Consider the following 17,169-nt stretch of genomic DNA (forward strand, 5'->3'; position numbering starts at 1 on the left):
TGCACAACACTCTTCTGCATACATTAAAAAACTTTTGGTATAACTTGCATGTAATAACTGAGACCTAGAAATTGCAAAAATGTGAGAAAACAGTGATGGGCACAAGTTTGTAAGCAAATGCTGCTTTCTAAATGCAAAATCTCTGTTCCAATAATCCTTAAACCTGGGTGGGTTCTGTGGCCACCTGACATGTAGCAACTCTCCCATACTCATACCAATTCCATTCTTAAGGAACGTGATCAGCTTCTGCCTTAGTTTGCCTTGGTCTCTTGGACCGTCATCCGTGTTGAAAAAAAATCCCAAGAGCACTCAGACAAGGAAAAGCACTTCACAAAGTCCAGGCATCTAGCACCCTGCCCCATGGTAACCCTGTGAGACCTCTTGCACTGCTCTATCCTCTTCAAGCTCAACATCACCAAGTGACCCCAAGCAACACCACATGGGGCAGAGGGATCACCCCTGCTCCGTTCAAGTTCCTCACCAAGAAGTCACATGATAGAATAAAAAATGACTTTAGCTTTAAGATTCTAAGTTGGAGCTAATTTATCATTCTGCAATAGATCATTGTAACACAAGCCAGCATACAGATAGCCCAACTTGAAAGCCTATTTTCTACTCTACCACGATAGTCTCACGTTGCAGGAGTCTAGAGGGGCACAAAGACATGGATGAAATACTTAACACGATAGACAGATAAATGCCACCAAAAATACACCAAGTGCTTTGAAGTTTCAAAGAAAGGGGAAAGCACATCCCACAGAGGAATCAGCAAAAGGTTTCATAGAGGGAGCCGCATTGCAGTGGGATTTCACAGACAGTAACTCTTTTTGCTATAATTTGCTCTTTAATAAAATCATATAAATAAAAGTAGAAGGGGGAAAGAATCTTATCCATTCAACAATTAAAATATAATCACAGTGGATTTTCTCTCAGCATTTTCTTTATATTTTATGTAATATGAGTCATGAAATCAACACAATCAAAACAATTGAACAAATCAAAACCATGAAAGTATGTTAAGAGTTTCCTTTCACTTTCAACCTAGTCCCATCCCCCCTCTCCAAAGGAAATCTCCATTAACAACAGTTTGGAAAATGTTTTATTCCCAGTGTTTTCATACACATATAAGGGTGCTTCCCAAAGTTCACTGAAAATGGAATTGAACAGTTTATTTTGGGGCAGACAAGAAAGGTACCTAGTTTTTTTTCTACAATATGCATTTTCCATGAACTATTTGAACATTTCTCAAACAACTGGAACCTTTTCAAGACCATAATGATCATGGTCCACATATTGTTCTATATTTGATCATGTTCGTGTAGCAGCATACAATGGGTACCTTTCAGGTTGGTTCCTGTGAAGTTACCTCGGTGGGTGTCTGCCATTACACAGTAGACATGAAGCCCAGTTTATTTAGCACTTGTCCAAGTAATGGGCATTCACTTCACTCACTTTATTTTCAATATAGGCCTTACAACGTTTTCATCACAGCAAGATGAGCATTACTTTATAAATGTTATTAAGAGGGAAAAAAGGCTCAAACACATATAGGCAAACATATTTCAAGCAAACAGAAAGGCAGACAAATTCAAGCTGGGTTTAAAGAAGATCAAATAAACTGGTTTCCCAGGAGTTTTAGGCCCTGCTGGGATTTGAACACTGACAGTTGTGGCAGAGGGCAAACTGGGACCAGCATGTGGAAGTCCTGCCACACAGGGCAATGACAAGTGAGTAAAGGCTGAGCACATGACAAAGCTGGGACTCTGAATTGAGGAGCTAATTGAGAGAAGTTGTGGAGGAACAGTGAGGCTGCCATCTAAAATTAAGGAGACAGCTTATTGCTAGTGGCATGGACCATTTATTAATCTGTGTGCTTGCCTCTCATTGGGCTTCAGTGTCCATCTTGAAGATCCACTGAAAAGCCAAAAGAAGCTAAAGATCTCAACCGAGATCACACAGACAAGGTAGACAAGCTAACAGTTCCTAGGGTTTGAGGGTTCCCTATCACATGTTCTATTCATTAGGCTGTTCCACTGCTGCATAAAAAAGCCAATGTGCAATGGACAGCACTGTCCCTTCTGTCACAAAGGCCCTGCCCACTCTGCAAGACACAGTGAACGACACTGCTCAGGCACCTTTGGATTTGGAGGGTCAAGGGAGTCAGACAGCTAAGCTCTCCCATAATCACACCACACCCCTCATAGGACATCAGAGCAGGTTCCCACCACGCATGTGCTAGTCATTCCTAGCACTTATTGCTAACGTGCATGTGTGTGGAAATCAACGCTTCAGTGCAGGTGGGAGACAGCTGGGCTCTGCCCTCCAGACCAGCCATGGTTGTTTCTTCTTTATCCCCTTTTCTCCACTGGCCACCACATTTCCAACCCCCAGCAGTCACTGGAATCCCCCACAGCTTCTGTTGCTTAGTCTTGCCAGATTGAACAAATAAAAATACAGTAGGTGCAGTTAAAAATTGAATTTCAAATAAACTACGAACATCATTTTAGTGTAAGTGTTCCATGGAATCCTTTGGATATACTTAGACTAAAGAAAGTTACACTCATAAGACAATGATTCTTAGTGTCAATACTCCCACACAGTACTACAGCATGTACTTATAATTTTTAAAAATTATCATCAAAATTTTACTAGCCTCCAATATTTTATCCAGCAGCCCACTCTTGTTCACCTCCACAATGAAATCAAACAAATGTTTCTTAAGCACACACACACACACACACACACACACACACACACACAAAACAAACTGGATCGTGTTCCCTTTCTGCTAACAAGCCTTCAATGACAGGGATGGTGTTCAGCACCATGACTTAAATGCTGCTTTCGTTGCTCGTATTCATCAGAGTGCCTGCTTCAGAATCAGGCCTATCCACTTCCAATCCGGTTTCCTAGTAATGTACATCCTGGGAGGCAGCCAGTGTCGGTTCAAGCACCTGGGTACTTTCCATTCATGGGGGGACACCTACATGGAGTTTTAGATTCCTGACTTTGGCAGGCATTTGCAGGGGTGGACCAATGAATGAAAGAGCTCTCTTTGATTGTCTCTTTAATGACCTCCCTGTCTTTCAAATAAAATAAAAATAAACTTTTTAAAAGATATTTAGGCCTTCAGAAGTTTCCCATGACTCTTAGAACAGAAACTAACGTTCTCTACACAGCCCGTGGGACTCCCCACAAACTCTTGACTTCTACCCTGCTCCATAGTCACAGGCTCTGTTCCCCCAGCACGGAGTCCTGCACACCCTTCATCTCCTCCATCCCTTCACCAGCTCTATTCACACTTAAGGTCTCACTCAATCATAACTTCTGGGTAAAGGTTTTCCTGGCTTCCAGACAACTTCAAGTCTTACCTTCACAGTTCTCCGCGGGTCCAAATGGCTCTTTCACAGCACTTAATCACACTTGTGATTTTACTTGTATTGGACAAACGACCAGCCACAGCCTCCACAAGGACAGAACACTGTTACAAATGTTCCCCATCTCTGAGTGAAGGGATGACCTTGGGAGAAGCAGCACTGACCACAGCAGCTTCCGTCTTGGGGGAGCGTAGGCTGGTGCCCCAATAGCCCTAAGATAACCAGCCTCAGTGGAAATCATCCAGCCTGGGGAAAAATGTCAAAAGAGTAAAGTCTCTGCTGGCTGACAGGCTTCCCTGCCCATCTCCCTCTGGAGCCCAGGACCGGTAAGGACTCAGTTAGGACAGACTGACAACCCCACAATTAGCTCCAGTAGGAGGTTAGCCAAAGACCTCCAAGCCTCAGTTTGGCCATGGATGCGATGGCTCACTTAGAGACATTAGCTGAAGGAGTAAGCTCCTTGGCTTTGTCTTTAGTGGAACCAGGAATGAAATCAGGATACATTTCCACAGTTTCTTGATGGGCAGAGCTACAGATGACGGAAAGCAATGTCACTGTCACCTTCAGGGAAAAAAATGGCTACAGTGGTAAAGACCAGGAACCTCCTGGTGGCAGCTAATCCACAGCCCTGAAGAAGACTGGCCACAAAGGCCTTCAGTCCAAAACAGCACAGGAGCCAACTGCTGGAAGAGAATTCCCAGATGTCAGGGCCTCTGTAGGGAATAGAGCCAGATGCGCATTCATAATAAAACAGCTATAGATCCCCATGGTGCAATACTGTGGACACTAGGCATGGAGGGCAAAGGACCTGCTTTCTTTCTGCATGCCTCTATGTTGTACCTACTCCTACAACATCCCCCCCATCTCCTTCCTACCTGCACATCCCCTACCTCTCTTTCACCACAAGACTTAACTATCAACTTACCTCAGAAATTTTCTTTGAACACTTACTTCCTGTCCTGCTCCCCTACTATGCTGTGAATGAACACCTTTCTTGGGTCTTTTGTCTATCTCCCCAGTAGATTGTGGATCTCGGAAAGTGGGGTCCTTACCTCAAGTGCCTGGCATGCATACATGTGCCCACTGCGTCAATTTCCTGGGTTCGTGTCCTCTCTTGCACTAATTGGTTGTGTGACTGATCACTGTCCCCCCTCCACTTCTTCATCCCTGCAGAAAGCACTGGGAAACTTGCATTTGCTCTTACGAAGTAACAGGGGCCATATTTTCCCTTTCAAAAACCAAAGTACCCAGCCAAGATCCAGGAGATAATGGTTTTCAAGGTACTGAACAACAGACAACACAGGGCTGAGATGAGAATCACACAAGATGAACTCCATGTCTTGACAGCAGATAGGAAAACAAGTGGAGTCCAGCCAACTCCCAAAGTTGGCAAGATAGAACTATGAGTCTAGAAAGGCCAAGGAAACTAGATTTTGTAGGACAGAGTCCCCTCCAAGGGTAGGCAGACACGGTAGGACAGAGCCCCCTCCAAGGGTAAGCAGACACAGTAGGCAGAGCCCCCTCCAAGGGTAAGCAGACACAGGACAGAGCCCCCTACAAGGGTAGTCAGGCACAGAGATCTGAGAGGTTAGTAGCATGGACGTGAGGAAGCTCAAGTATTTCCAAATCTGGAAACAACGGGAAATGGCATCTATTCCCAACAGTTAGATGGAAAAATCCCATGATTCATGGAGCATTGAATAGAGTACTCAGGTTGACTCAGCTGTGGTGGGTGATTGGCCTTAGGCTAAGCACTGTCCAACCCACTTAACAAAGCATGAAAAGAGGGAATTGGACTAAATGGCTCTTAAAGTATTGCCCAAGTCTAACATTCCACGACTTCAAAGATTTAACGAAAAAAAAAACACGCATTTGTGGCACAGGCATTTCTAGGCACCTCTTGGACGCTGACTCCTAAACGTGCTGGTTGATTGCTTCAACTACTGGTTGATCGCTTCAACAGCTGATGATCCCTTCTCCATACAGGATGCCTTGCAGTGTATCCATGGGCATCATGTCCTTGGGAGTCCATGAAAACTCTACAAAGTATGCCCACCAAATAGTATCAGCATTTCTACCTTACAGATGAGAAGATAGAAACTCAAGGGCACACGGAATGACAGAATTGGCGGTAAAGTCAGGCTTGGAACTCAGATCTGCTGACTCCTCTAAAACCAACATCCTTTGACAGGGCTCCATGATCGGCCTAGAGAAGGAAGTGACCTGGAGCATCCCTTCCAACTCCCACCAAACCCAGCGGCTTACACTCTCCAGCGGGATCCAAGAAAAGCAGCCCATCTTCTCTATTAGTAACAGCACAATCAGCAGTGGCACTGTTATTACTGTTATGCTTGGACATCAGGGACTGATGAACATCCTCAGAAATGAGGAGACACATGTTCTCCAGCTGTTCCCCGTTATGCCCTCCCTGGGTACACGATACGCCTTTCATGTGCTTAAAATCATAAATAATTTTTAAAGTATGTTGCTCTTATTTTTTTTCCCGGGCAACAATGTGGTTCTCATAAAACCTTACTTTGGCCTCACGGTCACAGACTAAAGATTTTACTGAGATGCCTTTGTGTGTTACTGCTTTTTTTTTTTTTTTTTTGCCCCCTTGTCTCCCTCAGTCTCTCCCCTCCAGAGGGGCAAGGCAGTGTGGTCTGTAAACTGATTTGCTTCCTTTCTGCATTAAACTCATGTGCTTTCCTGCAATGCAGGAAACCCAGGCAGCAGTAGTAGTACACAAGTCAATCGTCTCCCATCATACAGATGCAGAAACTGAGGCACGAAATGTTTGACTAGGAAATCCAAGTAAGTCCCTGAATAAGGTGAGCAAGATGAAATATTATCTTACTGATCTACAATTTCATCTGTAATAACCTAAGCGGGTCTCTTCTCACAATTAGCTAGAAGAGTCAGTCACGAACATTCCAGAATGGCATCAGTTTGGGAAATGTGTCCCAGAGGGGAGGCCATGTGTCAGTAAGAACTCATTCCAATTATCTGCTGCTTTTGATTTATCTGTGTTTTATTTATTGCTCCTCCTCCAGGCACTGAATAATTACTGAAGTTCAATCGCTGCTATTTATTCACATCACCTTCTTCATCTTGGGGGGCAGGGCTCAACTGAACGTTCCCATCCCACCTCTACTCATCTTTAATTCCAAAAGGCTCAAACACACAGAGAAGCCAAACATCACAAAGCTTGAAGAGTACAAGGGCTAAGAATGCAAGGAGGAAGAAATGCAGCCAAGCATGTTCACTGTCCTCATCCTCCTACAGGTGCCTGATTCGGGTATGCATGCACATGCTGATCCAAGACCTGCATTCTATACTGCCAGAGAGATGTCCCTTCCCGCAGCCCCTAAGCACACTTATACGTGCCGGTGGGCATGAAACCGTCCAGTCTGCACAATGGAAGCCACACCAAGAGCTGCTAAGGCCAGCTACAACCAAAACCCAAGGTGGATACTGTGTGTGTACACTAAGGAAACACTAACCAATCTCCTCATGCCTACTTGTGCCTTCCTGTCAACCCCCCATCAGCCCCAATGTTGCACTTGGATAACGATGTATTTACAAAATGCACCTAATTCTCTAATTCTGTATTCCTTTATGGCTTTTGATTCTGATGTCAACATGTCCTCTAATCATGAATAACTGCTGACTTTTAAAATTGAGGATAAAATCCATTGTTAAGATCACATGGTTGACAATCAAGTCCCTAGGAGCCATGCCTCCTACCTTCCTCTGCAGCCAAGGTCTCTGTGCTGAGCTCATCTGGCTTCCCTCAGTTCTTCACAAGGCAGAGTAAACTTGAGGCCTGAGGACACATCCTTCCTTGTCCTAGCAAGGTGCCCATCTGCCCTCCCCACCTATAGAACTTCTACCCAGCTTTCAGATCTCAGCCCAAATGGTGCCTTCCCTTAGCACCCTACCTCTATGGATTTCCTCTGGCTGACTCTCTCACTGTAGTTCCCGTTTTTGTTTTTGTTTTCTTCCATGTGTGTTTCTCAATTCATTTCATGACAGGCCATATTAATGTCTTAACCCTCACCACACATAAACCAAATGAAACCAGAGAACAACTATAGTTTCCAACGAATCATTAGACCATAGCAGAGTGTTTGGTGCATAGCCACACTTCATAAACATTCACAGGTGGGTGGATGGATGATGGATGGATATTGGGTGGGTGAATGGTGACTGGATGGGTGGATAGATGATGGACGGCGATGTGTGAATGTTGGATTGGTGAATGCCGGATAACAGGATGATGAATGGGTGGAAAATAATGTAAACTTCTTACAGTCAAGGACCTTTTATGTACATGCAGCCCCATTCCAGGTACAACTAGACTCTTCCTAAATGTGTTTCTTTTTTTTTTTTCAATAACTCAGGGGGCTCCTGGGGACCCAGATGGTGCACGGCTACTAACAGCACCCATCCTACCTTGCTGAACCATGTCCTGTCTTTGCAGACATCTCTAAGTGATCACCACCTTGCTTCCTACTGCTCTTGGATGGACACTCAGAATCCATCTCAACATTGCTCTCCAGAAAGTCACCTGGTGCATCTGGCACGTGTACCTTATTCTTCCACTCACCAAGAACATGACTGTGGTGCCTGCTGGAGTCCAAACACTTCCTGAGTGTTATTGATACAGCACAGAAAATTGCTGCTCTCACCAAGCTTCCCATCCAGTGGATATGCCAACAAACACCAAAGAATGATTCAGCATCAGTTAGCTCTACATGTCATAAACACAAAACAAAATAACAGGATGAAGTGTGGGTTGAGTGAGAGGAATACTTAACACACAGGGTGACCAAGAGGAGTCTGGATAAAGAGGGGACATCGAAAAGAAAGTCTAAAGGAAGTTAGGGCAACTGGAGGACATTTCCAAAGGGAATGGAAAGCAAAAATGCCTGCCAATGAAACGAGCTTGGTATTTGGCATTTGGAGGAACAGCAAGGCTGTCCTATGGCTGAAGCAAGCAAGCAGTGGAATGGCAGGAAATTAACATCTGACAGATGGCAGATACAGAATCACGTAGGGTTCCTGACATACATACTGTCATTCTTGGTCCTTCCCTAATGCTTACCAACAGCACCCACCCTACAAGCCCAATGCTGGAATCCCATAACAGCCTCATGCTCAACCTGGCCCAGCCACGAGCCAGATAGGGGTCCCCAGGCCAACTCTGCACTTGGCTCCCATTCTCAGGGCTCTTGACCAATGCAGAGCTGCTAAATGCTTAACCACCACCTGGAAGTAGAGTACAGGCAGATGGAGGGGAGCCAACCTGTAATATTTTCAATTACTATGGTGTATGTGCTCCCACTATAGTCAACCCCAAGCAACCAATAACACACTAACCAGTTCTCAAGATCCTAGAAAATGTAACAGATCTCAGGAGCTGAGTCACCCCATCACCAAACAAGCTCTTTCTGAGTAACAGCTCAGCCCGTGAGTACCCAAGGCCAGCAACCATCTGCTCCTGTCTGTTTCTCTGCCTTACCCTCTTCCATTAGCCACTTCCCACACATCACAGGGGCAGCCACAGCCATGCTGGGCACCTTGCTTTCATATCTCCTTCTAGGAGAATAACCACAAGTCCCATTTACTCCTGACAGTTCTGGCTGCTACTACTGTTGCCCTGACATCATCATTATTATTAACATCTCTTGAATTTTCAAAACCACCCAATTTAAATAGTAAACTCTGGGGCTAATCTATCCACAGCCTCACTCTCTCCATCCGACCAGTACTGGGTATAACATCTGAGTCATAGCTACCCCCAATCGTGGGAGCTGACCCAATTCAGACAGACTTGACTAGAAGACTTAAAAAAAAAAAAGCTTGTATTTGACTTTTTTCCCCTCTGCGAGTCTAAACACAACACAAAATTCAGATTCACATTATATTTGATTTTCATGTTTTACTTCCACTATTCCTGACTGCTCAGTTATGCGTATGTTACATTCAGAGTGTGGTCCCCAGGACAACAGAAATTTGTTGCAACTGATTTTTTTTCCTGATGCTTAAAAATGAGAAGCATTTCAGAAAACAAAAAGATAACAAAGTCAAAGCACTCTACACACCTTCCAACCTATTTAAATAACAACCAAAGAGCATGCACCCCAAAACCCATCAAGATATGAAATACAAACCCCAGGCTGCACCTCTATTGAAAACAAATGTTTAGAACAGACAAAGACAACAACAGGAAGGCCCCACCTACAACCAACCACCCCTACGTAAACAACAACAGATCTACATTCATTTTAAAGTTACTGAAGACTATAATAGAAAGAAGCTGTCCACAAAGACATCTTGAAACTTAAGTAGGCAGTGACTCTGTGCCCAAGCATCTACAAGTTTTCCAACCTCAATAAAGCTCACAAACTTGCTAAACTATCAAAACAGTTGAGAAGGAAGTGGTCCAGGGTATGGAGGGAACAGGGGCTGAGTCCTGTTCCTGAGTGTTGCATATGCCCTGGGCATGAGGATCTTCAAAAAGTTCATGGAAAATATGTGTGATAAAATCCCTATGCAAGGATCCCAAAAATTCTGCAATCTATTTTTCTATTTGACTTTCGTTATGAACTTTTCAAAGTGGCCCTGTAGAGCTGTGAGTGAAAATACCCATCATGCTGGGAGACTCTGCTGAGAACCACGACCCAAAGAGATGCTGGAGCTGAAAGAGCAAGTGTTATTTGGCATCAATAGGCCAATAAATATAGTATCTACTGAGCCACTTGTTATTTATGGAACACCATACTAGAGTTATCCAGGAACACAGAAGACATATAAAATATAGTTCTTGCTCCCAGGAGGCCTTGCAGTATATTTGGAGACACAAAATCAAGGCACCCAAAGTAGTTGAAGAACAACTAATGGACCAGATAAAGCTTGGCTGTGGGTTGACTAGAAACTCAAAGAAGGGGAGCCAGTGGTGATTGAGGGAATAAAGGAGGGATTAGGCAAGGGGTGAGCTTTAGGCTGGGGTGCAAGGAATGAGTAGGATGCGGACACTCTGCAAGCTTGCAGAAAAATAGAATTAAAAATTTTATTTTGGTGCAAGACCAGTGGAAATCCATGTATTTTCACAATTGGCTTTTTCCATGATGGCCTCTTGTACAGTTAGAGCTTAAAATGTTTTTGCCCCACAAATAAACTTATCTTTTAATTCTATATTTTCCATGAGTTTTTGGAAGTACCTTCATATTTGTTTATTCAGGAGAATGAGACCATTGGCGAATCACAGACAAATATTTAAAGCCCTTGGAAAGACCGAAGTAGGTTCTCTTGACAAGAATCTAAATGGAAGAAGTCTAATTTAGGGAGTCCAGGGCCAGTGCTGTAACGCAATGAGCCAAGCCGCTGCCTGCCACACCCTCATCCAATGTAGGGGCACCAGCTCAAGTCCTGGACATTCCATTTCTGATTCAGCTTTTTAATGACACACCTGGGAAAGCAGTGGAAGATTCACCACATAATTGGTATTCTGTCACTCACGTGGAAGGCCCAGATGAAGTTCCTGGCTCCTAGTTTTAGAAGCTTTGGCATGGCAGCCATTTGAGAGTGACTCAGCAAATGGAGACTCTTTCCCCTGCCCCTCTCTTTTTCCATCATTTTGCCTTCCAAATAAATAAGTAAATAACCTTTTAAATACAGGAACACATGTAGGCTCCACAGAGAGGCTTGGTTTGAAGGAGGACAGTCCAGCTGGAGTAAAGGATCTGAGAGGACAGCCGGAGATGTGAATCCAGGGAAACTGAGCAGCCCCAGATGCAGGTGGGCAGCCACAGCAAGGCACACCATCTCACATGTTAGTCCACAGTTTCAGGAGATGGTGGCCATCACAAGAGCATAACTGATCTCACAATGTGTCTGTTCCTAGAACTCTCAGAAAACATCAACTAGGGGAAGAACAGGGAAGAAAACAGATTCATGAATCATCACTTGGTTGACACATGGAGAATTTAGAGCCCATCCTCCTTCCTTTGCTGAGGAGATGTAATGCAGAGGATGTCACTGAGTTATCCATAAGGATTACAAAATGCAAATTTAGGGGCAGGAGTTTGGTGCAGTGGGTTAAGACACTAAATAGGACATCCACGTTCCACACTGGAGTGTCTGGGTTCAAATCCCAGCTCTGCTTTTGATTCAATTGCAACTCTCTGCTAATGTGCCAACAGCAGGTGATGGTCCAAGTTCATGGGTCCCTGGTCCTAGTATAAGAAGCCAGGACTGAGATCTGGGCTTTTGGTTTTTACCTGGCCCAACTCCTGGCTGTCACAGACATTTGAGGAGTGAGCCAAAGGATGGAAAATCTCTGTCTCTGTCTCTCTGCTTTTTAAATAAGTAAAAATATTTTTGAAAATGTTTCTGGAACCATGAGTGAGTTGCCTCTCATAGTCCTTGATTATTAACAGGTGTGCAGCAGGAAAAGAACTCAACAAAATGAAAGCATTTGCTCAAAACTTGTAATGAGTCAGATCCGTTGTAATAACTAGGGCCAGTATTTTGACACAGTGTTTTAAGCCACAGCCTGCAAAGCTGGGATTTCCATATAGTTGGGTAAAATCCCAACTACTCTACTTCCCATCCATCTCCCTGCTAATCTGCCTGAGAAAGTAACAGAAGATGGCCCCAGTGTTTGAGCCCCTGCCACCCACACATAAGATTTGGATGGAATTCCTGGCTCTTGCTTCAGCCTGGCCCAGAACCAGCAGCTCCAGACATTGCAGCCATTTGAGCACATGGAAGAGTCTCTCTTTTCTCTCTCCCCTCTGTCTCTCTTCTGTCTCTCCTTGTCCCTCTTTCTGTGCAATCTAGTTCAATCAAATAAATTTTTACAAACATTTTATAGCAATAATTATACATACTCAGTGGCCGCAGTATGACACATCAATACATGTGAACAGTGTGTACTGATCAAACTGGAGTGATTCACATTTTCCCACCTTTGACTTACTTTATGATTGGGCACTCGGCACTCCTTTCTTCCCTTTGTTCACACAGTATCTACTAGGTTACTGCGAACAATGGCCTCCGAAGGCGCTGTGTAACACTAGGGACTGACTCCTTGCCTCTAATTCTGACTTGGTGCCCCTTATCAAACTTTCCAAATCTTTTAGAGTGTCACTGGTGAGAAGCTTGCTGACTTCAAAAGTGTAAGTTCATTTTATGTGCCAACTGGACTGGGCTCTGTAGTGTCCAGGGATTGGGTCAAGCATCACCCTGGTATGTGTGTGAGGGTGTTTAGAGATGAAATGAGCTTCTACATTAAGGGACTGAGAAAAGCATCTGCCTTCCCTAATGGGGTAATCGGGGGCTGGTGGTGGTGGTAAATAGAATAGAAAGGCTGAATCTCCACTGAGTAAGAGAGAACTTCTGTGCTTGATACACGCATTTGCACATCTGTTCTTTCCTGCCTTCATCCTTGAGCCACAACACCCCTTCTCCTTGGGCCTGGGAGCCACCTGACTGAAACGTTGGCAGTTAGTTTTCCCGGTCCCCAGGCTTTGGAAACTGGGCCAGAGCTACACCACTGGCACTCCTGTGTCTTCAGCTCCCCACTGCAGAGCATGGCACTGCTCACATTAGTCATAGGGAACCTTGACTAATGTAAGACTTCAAGCTGGATAACTGAGAAACAAAAGGGGCTGTGAACCTGGCCTAGCTGGGTGCCTGAGGCCAGATGGGTACCAGGAACTGGGAGGGTGGAGGTCCTCTAATAGAGCTTTTGCAAAAATCCATGGGTACCAAATCAGAATCTCTAGTGGGAGCAGGGGATGTTGTAGTATAGCTGGCTTCAGCCTAACTAGCCTTTTGCTCATCACAGCCATCTTCGGAGTGAACCACAGAATGGGTTTCTCTCTCTCTCTCTCTCTCTCTCTCTCTCTCTCTTTCTCTCTAACTCTCAAATAAATAAATCTTCAAGAACAAGAATCTCTAGAGACTGTTTCAGACACCAAATTCCAATAATTCACAAAGTTCAATCAACTTAGTATTTTCCTCCTAAAGGGCCACTCAAGTTAACTAAAATGTGCTAACAAGTACAGCAGCTCATTGTGAAACAAATTTTCTCATGCTGATCAGAAAATTCACAAAGGCAGTATTATTTCCACTAACAAAAATATGAATCCTTCTTTAATAAATGAAACAGATTAGATTTAAATATTTCCAAATATGGGTTCCATGGGAGACAATTTAAATTCCAATGGTATTTTTGCTCTTTTATCTTTGAATCAAGTTAGCTCATCAGAAACTTGCCTGCAGCACAATTCTTTTTGAACTAAAGTTTAATATTACATCCTCAGGTTTTATACAGAATCAGCTTGAGAAATGGCCATACGTGAAGCTGGTATCATGATTAAGTCATTGCTTGTGTCACCAGGATCTTGTACCAGAGTGCCAGTCGGAGCCCAACCGCTCCTCTTCTACTCCAGCTCTCTGCTAATGTGCTTGGGAAAGCAGAAAAAAATGGCCCAAGTGCTTGGGTCCCTGTTACCCACATTGAGACCAGCATGGAGGTCCAAGTTCCTGGTTTCCATTGTGGTCATTTGGGGAATGAACCCAAAGATGAAAGGTCTCGGTCTCTCTCTCTCTCTCTCTCTCTCTCTCTCTCTCTTTCTCTCTCTCTCTCCCTCTCTCTCTCTCTTTTAAAATTGATTGTTTTTAGAAAGAAACAACCATGCAGAGAATATTCCAACTTCTGTTCTGAACCCATTGCTAAAATCCAAATCCATTATATGTTGCTCAAATCCGTAAGCAACAGGAATTCTTTGCAAACAAGAATTTGTGTCCTTTGACAAAATACACAGCTATTTACACAGACAACATGAGCCCAAGTCATTTCAGCCTTGGCTACCAGGAAACTCAGAATGAAAATTTGTCTCCCATCAATCACCTTTATTCAGGTTTTTCCTATTCTGATTTCCCATGAACTTCCCCACTCTTCTCTGTTGCTAGAATGATTCTTATATTTCCATATTAAGGCTGGTTCACTGGAGCCAGCGCTGTGGTCTAAGGGGTTAAACTACAACCTAAAGTGCCGGTATACCATACATGCATTGGTTCATTCAAGTCCTGGATGCTCCACTTCCAATCCTGCTACCTACTAATGCATCTGAGAAAGTAGAGGAATATGACCCAGGTTCTTGGGTCCCTGCACCCACATAGGAGACGTAGAAGCAGCTCTGGGATCCTGGCTTTAGCCTGGCCCAGCTCTGGCTATTGTAGTCATTTGAGAAATTGAACCAGCAAATGAAAAATCTCTTTCTTCACTTCTGCCTTTCAAATGAATAAAACAAACCTTTTTTACAAAACTGAAATAAATAAAAAGACATGAATCAAACAACCTTTAAGGGCAGAGCAAATATAAAACTCAGGATCTCCACCTGCCACATCTGCTGCCTGTCCCTTGCCATAAGCGCTTTCCTGCTCACCCTCCACATGGCCTGAGCAGTCATCTTTCTGACTTTCCCAGGACTGCACCACAGACCTAGCACATGAAGCCATCGTGTTTACAGAGGCCCCAAGGACTCACGCTCTAGGAAACAGAAATCTCCCAGCCCAGAGTCAGAAGGCCATCTGTTCTTGCCTCGCAAGAGATTCCATGTCTGAGCTGCTTCAGGAAACGAGGAATGGGGTCGGTCTCCCTCAGTGCTGCAACTGTTGGCTGTGAAGCGAGGGGAATTGGGTAGGGAGAAAAGGCATAGCAGACGATTGGAGGGCAGGTGCATTGCCCTACACATATCACCATGAACAACAATTGCAGCAAATACCGGCAGTAACACTTGTCCTCCGCATTGTGTGTGCCTCCACAGCTAGCACTCCACACACATTGTCCCTGCTCCTTGTAACAGCGTTTATTGCTCCTGTGGGCAGAGCACACGGAGCTCCAAGCCTGCTTTCCTGAACAACTATGCCTTGCTGGAAGTTAATGACATATACTTAAATGCAAAGGACGTATCATGTAAAATCCTTCCAGGTTCCCAGGAACAGTAATCAAGGCTCCTTCAGTATCGGTCACTCTTTTAGTCACAGAGTGGGCAAAAGTAATTTGCACACGCTCCAGAGAAGGGGTGTTGTGGTCTCTGCTTGGATTAGTGGCATCTTGTTGTGGAGAACATTTTTGTTAAGAAGTTCAGCTCCCAACCCCTCCATACCCCACCCCTCAACCGGGTCTCTGCAAAACGATAGGGGATCATGAACCTCAGGCATGAAGAAAAGGACTGTTTATTCTTCAGTGATAACAAGTGGATGAGAAATAAGCTGAGATGCTGACCACAGTCTCGGAGGGCCTCCTCAGTAATGAGCAAAGGCAAGAAAGCACCTGCCCCTGGACCACACCCATCTCAAACCTTCTCTGGCTGCTTAGGGCCGATGACCAGGCCTCTCCCCACCAACCCCCACCTCCTGTTCATGATGTGAAATGTCGCTTGCCAAGTGCTGGCTTTTGTGTTGTTGTTTTTGGAAAAGCAGATGCTTCCTTCTAAGCTCTCTCTTCCCCCACCCCCAAGTTAATATATGTGCTCAGGACCCTGAGTCCCTGGATGCATGACAACAGATTGGTCCGGGTTTTAGATCTCAACTTCATGATTTCCTCCCCATCTTCTCAGTCTCTCTGGATCCTGTTGGGTTACGATCTAAACCTCCACTGGCCCGGAGGACACAAACCTGACCCCTGCCACGCCTGGTCCTCCTTCCACTTTCCCCCTTCTGCCAGGATGCCATTATCTGTAAACATGACTTAGCTTCCCCTTTGTCACCATGCAGGCCCACAAGTAAAAGATGAAAGTGGGCCAGCACTAACCCTCCTAGATCAGCCTATCTCTCCTTCCCACTACAGGAGCTCCATTAACCCCACCCCCACCCCTGGGATCATAGTCTCAGACTAATTTGTACAAACAGATGCATCCGACCCTGCATACCAAGCTATATCCCTTTGCCTGCTCGTAACACCCCTGTGAGGTCAAATATAAGCCACTGCATCCGATGACAACAAAGACAGTCCAGGGCCATGTGGTTAAACTTTCAAAAAGATGCCAGAAGTGTCCACCTGTGTCGTGTCTGAGAGCCAGACACTGGGACAAGTTTCGCTGCTATGTCTGCAGTCTCACAGAGTACCCACATGGTTCTGCTGATCCCCATACACTCTCCGCCCACCATAGAGTCAAGCAGGGTCTGGGCTTTACACACGGGTCACTGCCATTTGACACAAGGCTCTGCCACTGCTTTGATGTCTGAGTTTGTTGCTCTCCCTGCTCTCTGTCAGCCCCCAGAGGACTTGGCTGGTTGCTACAGCCCAAGCACTTCTCAAAGACTTTTTGAGCATGGGAGGTCCATCAACACTGGTCATCTACTGAGTCACGAAGGAAACTAACGGTGGTCTCAGAGTTGAGAATGCACTTACATATCTGATGGGACCAACATCACGGTGTAGCTGATGAAGCCTCCACTCAGGGCCCAGTATCCCATATGAGCACCAGTTTGGGTCTTGGCTGCTCCACCTCCCACCCAGCTCCTTGCTAATGGCCTGGTGACACAGTAGAGCCGTGGGCTTCTATACACCCCTCTAGGAAATCTGGACAAACTCACTGACTCCTGACTTCAGACCAGCTCCATTCTGGCCACTGTGGCCATTAGAGGAGTGAACCAGCAAGTAGAAGATTCTCGCGCGCTCTCTCTGTCTCTCTTCTCTCTCTCACTGTAACACTGCTTTTAATAAAAAAAAAAAAAAAAAAAAAAAAATTTTAAACATACCCGAGAAAAC

At 44.9% G+C, this 17,169-nt stretch overlaps 1 protein-coding gene across 3 annotated transcripts in view; it reads right to left on the reverse strand.

Moving 5' to 3' along the window:
- ANO2 (anoctamin 2) overlaps positions 1-17,169 on the reverse strand; it is a 349,050-nt gene that overhangs the window by 265,741 nt on the left and 66,140 nt on the right. The gene's annotated exons all lie outside the window — the stretch shown is intronic.

Source organism: Ochotona princeps, chromosome 27 (genome assembly GCF_030435755.1).
Source record: "Ochotona princeps isolate mOchPri1 chromosome 27, mOchPri1.hap1, whole genome shotgun sequence".
Classification (NCBI taxonomy): Eukaryota; Metazoa; Chordata; class Mammalia; order Lagomorpha; family Ochotonidae; genus Ochotona; species Ochotona princeps.